The following is a 12,885-nucleotide window of genomic DNA, read 5'->3' on the forward strand; positions in this document are numbered from 1 at the left end:
TCTGGGCCTGGTCCTCAGGCCACATTGGGCACTGAGTCTAACTGAAGATGGAAGATGGTCAAAGTGAACCCATCCCACAGTCAGACTGGATCGCTCACTCTCCCCAGCCACTCACTGGATTGAGGCAATTGTTCAATGGGGAGAGGTTGAGTAGACTAGGCCTTATATTCCCTGGAGTTTGGAAGAATGACAGTTGATATCATTGAAAAAATATAAAATTCTTAAAAGGCTTGAAGGATAGATGCTGAGAAAATGTTTCTCCTGTCACAAAGCTAAGTCGCCATCTCAGGATTAGGGGCCTGGCCATTGAGGACTGAGGTGAAGAGAAATTTCTCCTTTCAGTGGGTTGAGAATCTTGGTTACTCTATACCACAGAGAGAGCTGTGCGTCTTCAGCTGTTCAGTATATTCAAGACAGAGGTTGATGGATTTTTTTGGCACTGAGGCGAATCAGGGATATGGGGATAGTGCAGAAAGGTGGAGTTGTGTAGAGGATCAGCCATGATTTATTGCCTGGTACAGCAGGCTCGAGGGGCTGAATGGCCTGCTACTGCTCCCATTTCTTCGTTTCTATGTTCTAATATCCATTACACTCTCTCACCCTTACAAACCTAGCATAGGTCTCAGATGGGAGAATATCAGTGCAGCCCCATGTAAACTGTCCCCCCTCACAGACTCTACCCCCCCATTTAATCCCCTCTCACAGCCCCATGTAAACTCTCCCCCTCTCACAGACTCTACCCCCATTTAATCCCCGCTCACTACCCCATGTGAACTCTCCCCCCTCACAGACTCTACCCCCCATTTAATCCCCTCTCTCAGCCCCATGTAAACTCTCCCCCTCTCACAGACTCTACCCCCATTTAATCTCCTCTCACTGCCCCATGTAAACTCTCCCCCTCTCACAGACTCTACCCCCCATTTAATCCCCTCTCACAGCCCCATGTAAACTCTCCCCCCTCACAGACTCTACTCCCCATTTATTCCCCTCTCACAGCCCCATGTAAACTGTCCCCCCTCACAGACTCTACCCCCCATTTAACCCCCTCTCACTGCCCCATGTACACTCTCCCCTATCACAGACTCTACCCCCCATTTAATCCCCTCTATCAGCCCCATGTAAACTCTCCCCCTCTCACAGACTCTACCCCCCATTTAATCTCCTCTCACTGCCCCATGTAAACCCTCCCCCTCTCACAGACTCTACCCCCCATTTAATCCCCTCTCACTGCCCCATGTAAACTCTCCTCATCCATGGATTTTAGGCTGTTGATCATTGGCTGCTGACTGTTTAAATAAACAATGGGAGATACCAAGGAGTAGAACGAGAATTCCTCCCAGTGGATTGTAGGAATGTCTAACTCTCCAGCCCCAGGCTGTGTGCTTCTGTCTCTACATTTCTTCTGGGGCTCTGGGCAGCCCTGTCAAGGCCACATTTATTGCCCTTCCAAAGTTGTCTTGAGGGCATTTGTTGGCAACCACACGTGGTGAGACTGGAGTTACATAGAGGCCAGACTGATTCTTGGGACTGGAGTTACATAGAGGCCAGGCTGATTCTTGGGACTGGAGTTACATAGAGGCCAGACTGATTCTTGGGACTGGAGTTACATAGAGGCCAGGCTGATCCGTGGGACTGGAGTTACATAGAGGCCAGACTGATCCGTGGGACTGGAGTTACATAGAAGCCAGACTGATTCTTGGGACTGGAGTTACATAGAGGCCAGACTGATCCGTGGGACTGGAGTTACATAGAGGCCAGGCTGATTCTTGGGACTGGAGTTACATAGAGGCCAGACTGATCCGTGGGACTGGAGTTACATAGAAGCCAGACTGATTCTTGGGACTGGAGTTACATAGAAGCCAGACTGATTCTTGGGACTGGAGTTACATAGAGGCCAGACTGATCTGGAGAGTATGGATGCTTCCCAGGAAGGACTTCATTGAACCAGTTGTGTTTTTGCAACATTCCGGATAATGTCCATGGTCCCCGTCTATCGGGAATGAGTGGGTTTTGCTGAGCTCAGTTTCCCGGTTTCGTAAATGAGGCTCTGAGCGTTAGTCCAGTGCTCGGACCAGGGGCTGACCACAGCCCATTATCAGCTTGAGGCCTAGGAGGAACTTGTCTAACATGGAGGGTCCACCCCTCAGGACCAAGTTACAAACCTCCAGCAAGATTACAGCTGGGTAAGGATTCCGACCTTTAGGAATACAGGGAGCAGCAGGAGAATAGCCTGGAGGAGGAAGTTGGTTTGTGATCAGCTGTTGCCGTGATAAGGAGCTTGATCAACCACTTTGAGACTGGGATGAAGAGATTCCATTTCGGGAGCAGTTGGTTTCCTTGGTCATTACGGAAGAGAGAAGCCATATCAGCTGGAGAGGGAACCCGTGATTCAAGCAGTGAGGAGCGGACGATGGAAGGAGTGGGGTTGAGACAATGAAATGGCCTTTTACATAAAGTCATAAGAATTAGGAGCGGGTGGAGGCCATTCAGCCCCTCGAACCTGCTCCGCTGTTTGATAGGCTCATGGCTGATCTGTTTGCGGTCTCACCTCCATTTTCCTGTCTGTCCCCCATAACTGTTGACTCCCTTGTCGATCAAAAATCTGTCTAACTCCGCAAATGACCTTCTGAGAGAAGAAATTCCTCCTCACTCTGTTTTAAATGGGAGAGCCCTTATTTTGAAACTCCACCAACCCTCCCCCTCCAAGTTCTAGACTCCCCCATGACAGGAAACATCCTGTCAGAATCCACCCTGTCCAGTCCCCTCAGGATCCCAAACATTTCCCTCGCTGAAGGAACGATCCCTACGTGGGCGTGTGTTCAATGCGGGCACACTGATTGGTGCAACTGAATCCACCATTCTGCCAATCAACACAGCCGGGGCGGGGTGGGGGCGGGGCCTGGCCCAGCAGTGCCCCCTAGTGACCGGGCCTGGTGTCTACCTGCCCCATCCCAGCATGCAGCAGATGGTTGCAGAGGAAGGCTGGGGGAATGGTCTCATTATAACTAGTTGTTTGGTAATACAGAACGTGGGGGAATCGCTGACAAAGAGAGACTGGCTTTGTCGACGCCTTTTTTTGTTTTGAGTTCGTCAGGGCAAATTCGCAATATCAAATGTAGAGCGGACAATAATTTGGCACACGGAGGATTGTTTAACGGATGGCCGATCACAGAATCGCATCCGATTGTGTTGTGAGTTTAGCGAGCACGGGACGGGTTGCGAAAGCGGGAGGGAAGGGACATGCAGGAGCAACACCAAGTGGTATTCGCCACTAACAGGATGTTCTGCCTGTCACACCAACGAGCAACGTGGTGTATGAATTTCAGTGCCAGTGTGATGCCAGGTATGTAGGCCGTACCTCCCAGTGACTGGCGGGCCGTCCTACGCAACGGGCAAGGTACAGACCGGACCCAACCAGCCCGCGCTTGCTAAACTCAAAACACAATATCCAACATTAGATGTGATTCCGCGGTTAGACAGCATTTGCTACATAAACCCTCAGTGTGCTAAGAATTACGCTGACAGCCAATTTAAGATTGTCGGTCGAGCTGACAGTGTGGTGTATTTGTGTGTACTGGAAGCTACATATATTAATACACGGGGCCCTGTTCTTAACAGACAGAAAGAACACGCAAACACATTGCGCCTGTTTCAGCTTAACAAAATAAGTGACAGCCATTCACTGGTTCATTCCTCAGGGCAAGGACTTGAGCAATAAGGGTCAAACTGCCTGGTTTGAATTTCAAACAATTCTTGGCCGGTAACTGTCAGTCACCATCAATTGGTGCATTTGCATTCTTCATGTCAATGCCTCAAACAATCAGAGCCTACTTGCCAGCCAATCAGCACTGTCTTTCTCGTGCAGTATAAATTGTTGTTCCCTTTACGTTTGCGATTCTTGCCAATTGTCCTGATGAGTGCAAGACAAGAAGCTTTGACAAAAATGTCTCCATTTCAGCAATCTCATTGTACTTATTCTGACCCATCAATATTCATTATTTAAATTTTCTATGTAAGTTTGTATGAATAAAACTTTTTTTATTGAAATGCTATTTCCCTGGCACGAAGATTTTTTTTACATGTAAAATTTAACTTTGAGCTGCCTTCCTCTCGAGGCCCCTTCCTTCCTTCCTAAAGGTCACCATCCACCCAATTCAATTCATTCTGCATGATGTTCTGGTGCTGCGGAGACCCAGATAATATCTCAGCTGCCTCATGGGCTAGCCAAAGTCCTGTCAATCAGCCGAACTGTCCCAGTGCAGCTCTGACACTGGGATCTAACTAACAAATGTTTTGCCAGTTAATCAATCTATCAGATAAATCTAACCGTGGCGACTGCTGTCTACAAAGCCCCCACTCCGCCCATCAGTGAAGTGATGGGCTGAGTCAGCAAGTCACGCTCATAGCCATCAGCAATGCTCAACTCAGGTTCCAGGAAGAACACTCAGCTCCAGATCACATCGCAGCCTTGGTTCAGACATGAATGGAAGAGCGTAACTCCCGAGGTGAGGTGAGAGTGACTGCCCTTGACATCAAGGCTGCATTTGACCAAGTGCCCTAGCAAAACTGGGGTCAATGGGAATCAGGGGGAAAGCTCTCCATTGGTTGGAGTCATACCTAGCACAAAGGAAGAAGGTTGTGGTTGTTGGAGGTCAATCATCTCAGCTCCAGGACATCCTCAGGCTAGTATCCTAGGACCAACCGTCTTCAGCTGCTTCAATGACCTTCCTTCCATCATAAGGTGAGATGTGGGGATGTTCGCTGATGGTTGCACAATGTTCAGCACCATTTGTGACTCCTCAGATACTGAAGCAGTCCATGTCCAAATGCAGCAAGACCTGGACAACATTCAGTCTTGGGCTGATAATCATCAATGATATTCGCACTACACAAGTGCCAGGCAATGACCATCTCCAACAAGCCAGAATCCAGCCATCTCTCCTTGATATTCAATACTATCTACGAGATGCACTGCAGCAATTCACCAAGGCTCCTTCCAAACCCATGTCCACTACCACCTAGAAGGACAAGGGCAGCAGTTATATGGGAACACCACCACCTGGAAGTTCCCCTCCAAGTCACTCACCATCCTGCCTTGGAAATATATCACCGTTCCTTCACTGTCGCTGGGTCAAAATCCTGGGACTCACTCCCTAACAGCACTTTGGGTGTACCTACACCACAAGGACTGCAGCGGTTCAAGAAGGCAGCTCACCACCACCTTCTGAAGGGCAATTAGGGATGGGCAATAAATGCTGGCCCAGACAGAGATGCCCACGTCCCGTGAGCAAACATGAAATATTGCTCAGCATTCGCCTGTTGGGATTTGCATTGAGTGAACGCAAATACCGACCCCATCATCCCTCCCCAGCTCTGCAAAATGTCAGGAGTGTAGCATCACTGATACACTTTGGCAAGCCACACAGCATCACCTGGGAAAGGTTGTGAATGAGGAGGACACCAAGCTACCTTTCCATTCTGTGCAGAGTGGCTGATGCATTTGGATCTCCAGCTGCCTTTACCTTTTAACTGAGGGAGAGATGTTCAGGCTGAGGATGGACCCGGGAGTATTTTGAGTTCAGATCCTAATTGAGGTGTGGATGGTGCACGGGGTGGGAAGAAGATTTCTAGCACAGGCTTACCTAACTTTCAATGTTATTTGGTCAGTGGCCCTGAGACCTACCCTATTTACAGTAAACATTACATTCCCAGAAGGAGAGAGAGAGGAGGAGGGATTCAATGTTGGATAATAAACGGAAGCAGACTGGTCTAAAAAACCAACATTAAGCATTACAAATATTCACTGCCTCCACTACATTCGATTTGTATTAGAGATTATCAAACTGTTTAGTGACTACCTCATCAAATGAAATGGAGCATTAGATTTACTCTGGGTCTAAGCCCGTGCTGTACCTGTCCTGGGAGTGTTTGATGGGGACACTGCAGAGGGAGCTTTACTCTGTATCTAACCCCGTGCTGTACCTGTCCTGGGAGTGTTTGATGGGACAGTGTAGAGGGAGCTTTTCTCTGCATCTAACCCTGTGCTGTACCTACCCTGGGAGTGTTTGATGGGACAGTGTAAAGGGAGCTTTACTCTCTATCTAACCCTGTGCTGTACCTGTCCTGGGAGTGTTTGATGGGGACGGTGTAGAAAGAGCTTTACTCTGTATCTAATCCTGTGCTGTACCTCTCCTGGGAGTGTTTGTTGGGGACAGTGTAGATGGAGCTTTACTCTGTATCTAACCCCGTGCTGTACCTGCCCTGGGAATGTTTGATGGGACAATGTAGAGGGAGCTTTACTCTGTATCTAACCCTGTGCTCTACCTGCCCTGGGAGTGTTTGATGGGGACAGTGTAGAGGGAGCTTTACTCTGTATCTAACCCCATGCTGTACCTGTCCAGGGAGTGTTTGATGGGGACAGTGTAGAGGGAGCTTTACGCTGTATCTAACCCTGTGCTTTCCCTGTTCTGGGAGTGTTTGATGGGACAGTAGAGAGTGTAACGACCAGTCCCTGGATGAGGTCCCTCAAAATTGTTAACTACCCAAACGGACCCCAATTTGTTATGATCCCGGTTGAAGAGGAATGAACTGGCTCTCCTTCTTTATTAAATCCCCCCGGTTGGTCGTGATAAGGCTAGGTTAAAGGGGATCCCTTTCCTATGGACTGTTTTCCTAATTCTAATGTATTCATTTTATTTCAAATGAGCCAATTTTACCCAGCTTTCTTGGGTCAAAGAAAGAGTTAATTTATTAGTTCCAAAATCCCGAGGAAGATAATGAAAACACAACACACTTAAACACTGGTTGAAAATGAAAAGTTTATAGTCCAAATAAATTTTTTTTAAAAATATACAAATCTGTCTTTGGCTTATCTGTGAGACATAGATGGCAAAACGTTGTGTGATTCCTGTGGAACTGACTTTGACAGTTTTGTAGTTGGTTCTGTAGGGTAGCTGAAGAAGCTGTGCTATTTCCTTTCTGATTGTGGCTTCTGTTGACCCTTGCCTCCAGCAGCAGAGAGAGAGAGAGAGACTTGGCCTGCGTAGGGGGTGACTGGTTTTGTCTTCTTCTTGCTGTCACACACAGCACACTCACACTCTGCTGCAGCTACCTTTATAACCCATTTTTCTGTGTGTATTCCTGTAAAGAAAAAGAAACCCTTGCCTTGGGCCCAGAATCTGTTTTCTTTCATCGCCGACCATTTTACACATTCTGAGATATGAATCAACAGGAGGTGGATTTTTGATGTCTGCTGAGTCGTGGTCATCAAATCTGTGCGTTCGCAACCACAAGAGATTAAAGTTCAGTCTTTGGCATCTTCCCTATCTCCCTGTCGAGTGTCTCTGCTTGAAGAAGGTCATGGTACCTTCTCAGGTGGGACATCCCATTGTCTCTCAGGACAGAATAATCCACGTCGGACTTTTTTTCCAGAAAGTGGTCACTTTACATTTCCAGCCATCTGTGGCTCAGTGTCCTCGCTTGTATTTCTTTAAAAAACACACACGTCTTCCGTAAAAAGGTTGATTAACCCCGTTGCTAATCCTGACCCCAGGCTCCGAGTCTCAACACGTGGGTTCCTGGGTTCGGCAAAGAAAAAAGATACTTAAATGAATAATGCATTTTGTCCAGTTTGGTTAGCTCGGGACTGTCTGATTTCCTAAACAGCTGTGCCTGCGTTTCTTATCCACACGTCCCGACTTGCGGCTCTGCGCCGCTGAGTGAATTAAGCCAGAAGGCCAGCCGACTCTTGCAGGGTGGTGGACCCTTCTCCTTCAGGCAGACGCACACTGCCACCATTTTGGAAAGCCCGCCATAACTCAGCAAGGCAGAAAGACTCTTCGTTTGGCCGTGAACGGCGACACCATCTTGGGAGCCTATAATCTCTTAAAGTTGTACCCACACTTCTGAAAACCTTCAGAATCCCACCCCCCCCAGCTCCATCGGGATTCACCCCACGGCCCAGGCCACCCACAGGGTTGGAGTACCTGGAGGGAAATATTTTTTTGGGACACCATTGCTCCAGACTTCGGTAAAAATCCCGCAGGTCCGCAAGCGAGAGGCTATCTTACCCCCAGACAAGGCAACCCAGCCAGTTAAGACTGTCTGAGCTACATGGGCGACACTGGGACCACCCTAAGGGGAGACGACACAACCTGGGGGCAGAAACCAAGCCTCAGTCCACCATCTCGGGCCTCAGGAATGCAGGGACCACCCCGGTCCGGGTAAACAATTCCTGAACCGTCCGGCGGAGTGCCACCCCACAGCGGTGGGGAGCGCCGTGCCGGGAGCGAACCCTTCCCTGCAGGCGCAGCCCAATGTTCCCCCTGCAACAGGCGGGGACTCTTTGGTAAACTGTGCGAGTCAGAGCTCCGCACGGGGAGCCCAAAGGTCATCGACAAGGTGGAGTCCGGAGACCCCGATCGCTTCTTGGGTGGGATCGGAGAATGTGGTCCCTCGTTTTGGAACGCTGACGCCCTGGTAAATGGTCAGAGAATGAATTCTCGATTAGATTCAGGAGCCAGAGTGCCAGTCCTGTCAGGCAAGGAACCCTGGCTAAAAGATCCAAACTTCAAACAGCGGTCACTCTGCTACACACAGCAGGGGGACGCCGCACTCTGCAGCCCACACTGCAGCTCAAGAACAAAACCATCCAAGCAGCCCTCTTCGTGTCCACAGTCAGGGCGACTCTCTGTCAAGCAGAAAAGCCTGTATCGATACCGGCTAATTACAGGGGGTGGTGTATATCTGGGTAATTACAGGGGGTGGTGTATATCTGGGTAATTACAGGGGGTTGTGTATATCTGGGTAATTACAGGGGGTGGTGTATATCTGGGTAATTACAGGGGGTGGTGTATATCTGGGTAATTACAGGGGGTTGTGTATATCTGGGTAATTACAGGGGGTGGTGTATATCTGGGTATTTACAGGGGGCGGTGTATATCTGGGTAATTACAGGGGGTGGTGTATATCTGGGTAATTACAGGGGGTGGTGTATATCTGGGTAATTACAGGGGGTGGTGTATATCTGGGTAATTACAGGGGGTGGTGTATGTCTGGGTAATTACAGGGGGTTGTGTATATCTGGGTAATTACAGGGGGTGGTGTATATCTGGGTCATTACAGGGGGTGGTATATATCTGGGATATTACAGCGGGTGGTGTATATCTGGGTAATTACAGGAGGTGGTCTATATCTGGTTAATTACAGTGGGTGGTGTATATCTGTGTAATTAGATGGGGTGGTGTATATCTGGGTAATTACAGGGGGTTTGTATATCTGGGTGATTAATGGGGGTGGTGTATATCTGGGTAATTACAGGGGGTGGTGTATATCTGGGTAATTACAGGGGGTGGTGTATATCTGGGTAATTACAGGGGATGGTGTATATCTGGGAAATTACAGGGGGTGGTGTATATCTGGGTAATTACAGCGGGTGGTGTATATCTGGGTAAATACAGAGGGTGGTATATATCTGGGTAATTACAGTGGGTGGTGTATATCTGGGTAATTACAGAGGGGTGGTGTATATCTGGGTAATTACAGAGGGGTGGTGTATATCTGGGTAATTACAGAGGGGTGGTGTATATCTGGGTAATTACAGGAGGTGGTGTATATCTGGGTAATTACAGGGGGTGGTGTATATCTGGGTAATTACAGGGGGTGGTGTATATCTGGGTAATTACAGGGGTGGTGTATATCTATGTAATTACTGGGGGTGGTGTATATCTGGGTAATTACAGAGGGGTGGTGTATATCTGGGTAATTACAGGGGGTGGTATATATCTGGGTAATTACAGGGGGTGGTGTATATCTGGGTAATTACAGGAGGTGGTGTATATCTGGGTAATTACAGGGGGTGGTGTATATCTGGGTAATTACAGAGGGGTGGTGTATATCTGGGTAATTACAGGGGGTGGTGTATAACTGGGTAATTACAGGGGGTGGTGTATATCTGGGTAATTACAGGGGGTGGTGTATAACTGGGTAATTACAGGGGGTGGTGTATAACTGGGTAATTACAGGGGGTGGTGTATATCTGGGTAATTACAGGGGGTGGTATATATCTGGGTAATTACAGGGGGTTTGTATATCTGGGTGATTAATGGGGGTGGTGTATATCTGGGTAATTACAGGGGGTGGTGTATATCTGGGTAATTACAGGGGGTTGTGTATATCTGGGTAATTACAGGGGGTGGTGTATATCTGGGTAATTACAGGGGGTGGTGTATATCTGGGTCATTACAGGGGGTGGTATATATCTGGGATATTACAGCGGGTGGTGTATATCTGGGTAATTACAGGGGGTGGTCTATATCTGGTTAATTACAGTGGGTGGTGTATATCTGTGTAATTAGATGGGGTGGTGTATATCTGGGTAATTACAGGGGGTTTGTATATCTGGGTGATTAATGGGGGTGGTGTATATCTGGGTAATTACAGGGGGTGGTGTATATCTGGGTAATTACAGGGGATGGTGTATATCTGGGAAATTACAGGGGGTGGTGTATATCTGGGTAATTACAGCGGGTGGTGTATATCTGGGGAAATACAGAGGGTGGTATATATCTGGGTAATTACAGTGGGTGGTGTATATCTGGGTAATTACAGAGGGGTGGTGTATATCTGGGTAATTACAGAGGGGTGGTGTATATCTGGGTAATTACAGAGGGGTGGTGTATATCTGGGTAATTACAGGAGGTGGTGTATATCTGGGTAATTACAGGAGGTGGTGTATATCTGGGTAATTACAGGGGGTGGTGTATATCTGGGTAATTACAGGGGTGGTGTATATCTATGTAATTACAGGGGGTGGTGTATATCTGGGTAATTACAGGGGGTGGTGTATATCTGGGTAATTACAGGGGGTGGTATATATCTGGGTAATTACAGGGGGTGGTGTATATCTGGGTAATTACAGGGGGTGGTGTATATCTGGGTAATTACAGGGGGTGGTGTATATCTGGGTAATTACAGAGGGGTGGTGTATATCTGGGTAATTACAGGGGGTGGTGTATAACTGGGTAATTACAGGGGGTGGTGTATATCTGGGTAATTACAGGGGGTGGTGTATAACTGGGTAATTACAGGGGGTGGTGTATATCTGGGTAATTACAGGGGGTGGTATATATCTGGGTAATTACAGGGGGTTTGTATATCTGGGTGATTAATGGGGGTGGTGTATATCTGGGTAATTACAGGGGGTGGTGTATATCTGGGTAATTACAGGGGGTGGTGTATATCTGGGTAATTACAGGGGGTGGTGTATATCTGGGTAATTACAGGGGGTGGTGTATATCTGGGTAATTACAGGGGGTGGTGTATATCTGGGTAATTACAGGGGGTGGTGTATATCTGGGTAATTACAGGGGGTGGTGTATATCTGGGTAATTACAGGGGGTGGTGTATATCTGGGTAATTACAGGGGGTGGTGTATATCTGGGTAATTACAGGGGGTGGTGTATAACTGGGTAATTACAGGGGGTGGTGTATATCTGGGTAATTACAGGGGGTGGTGTATAACTGGGTAATTACAGGGGGTGGTGTATATCTGGGTAATTACAGGGGGTGGTGTATATCTGGGTAATTACAGGGGGTGGTGTATATCTGGGTAATTACAGGGGGTGGTGTATAACTGGGTAATTACAGGGGGTGGTGTATAACTGGGTAATTACAGGGGGTGGTGTATAACTGGGTAATTACAGGGGGTGGTGTATATCTGGGTAATTACAGGGGGTGGTGTATAACTGGGTAATTACAGGGGGTGGTGTATATCTGGGTAATTACAGGGGGTGGTGTATAACTGGGTAATTACAGGGGGTGGTGTATATCTGGGTAATTACAGGGGGTGGTGTATATCTGGGTAATTACAGGGGGTGGTGTATATCTGGGTAATTACAGGGGGTGGTGTATATCTGGGTAATTACAGGGGGTGGTGTATATCTGGGTAATTACAGGGGGTGGTGTATAACTGGGTAATTACAGGGGGTGGTGTATATCTGGGTAATTACAGGGGGTGGTGTATATCTGGGTAATTACAGGGGGTGGTGTATATCTGGGTAATTACAGGGGGTGGTGTATATCTGGGTAATTACAGGGGGTGGTGTATATCTGGGTAATTACAGGGGGTGGTGTATATCTGGGTAATTACAGGGGGTGGTGTATAACTGGGTAATTACAGGGGGTGGTGTATATCTGGGTAATTACAGGGTGTGGTGTATATCTGGGTAATTACAGGGTGGTGGTGTATATCTGGGTAATTACAGGGGCCGCTGCTCGCGTGGGGGTGGGGGGAGGGTGAACGGGGAAGTATAGGTGTGTGTGGGGGGGTGGGGAGTGAACACTGACAGCTCCCTCGATGCACAGATTTTAAAATGAAACACAAACATTTTACAAATAAGATAAACATTCCCCCACTCGTGTCTCAGTCACATGAAGTGGGACCTGTAAAAACTGATGTTAAAAATGAGTTATTGTTTTTTTAGTAACCGTGGGAAACCTCATCCCGCCCGAAGATGAGACTTTGTAAATAATGCACAGGCCGCCTGGTCTATTCGCCCACCCGCAAACCGACCGGTGGAGCTGCCAGCGAGAAACACAAATTTATTAATTGCTTAAGGGCCTTAATATTAGGTTAAAGGCTTCTTAACTGTTGGTGGGCACACTGTCACCTCTCACACGCACCCACTGGCCGGACGATGGCGAGAGTGCGCGGTGACACGGGGACGCTCTCCCGCTATCTCTGCGCTCTATTTCACTCCCGCTCGGATCAGGGGGTGTCGGTGTTTAAACTTCCCCCAGTAAACAGCAAGCAAAGCACTTGCGGCTCCAGACAGGCAGCAGTGTCGAAGGTCTCAGCTTTCACCCCTCAGACCCAGGCCGGCACTT

Source organism: Cetorhinus maximus, chromosome 1, assembly GCF_964194155.1.
Source record: "Cetorhinus maximus chromosome 1, sCetMax3.hap1.1, whole genome shotgun sequence".
NCBI lineage: Eukaryota > Metazoa > Chordata > Chondrichthyes > Lamniformes > Cetorhinidae > Cetorhinus > Cetorhinus maximus.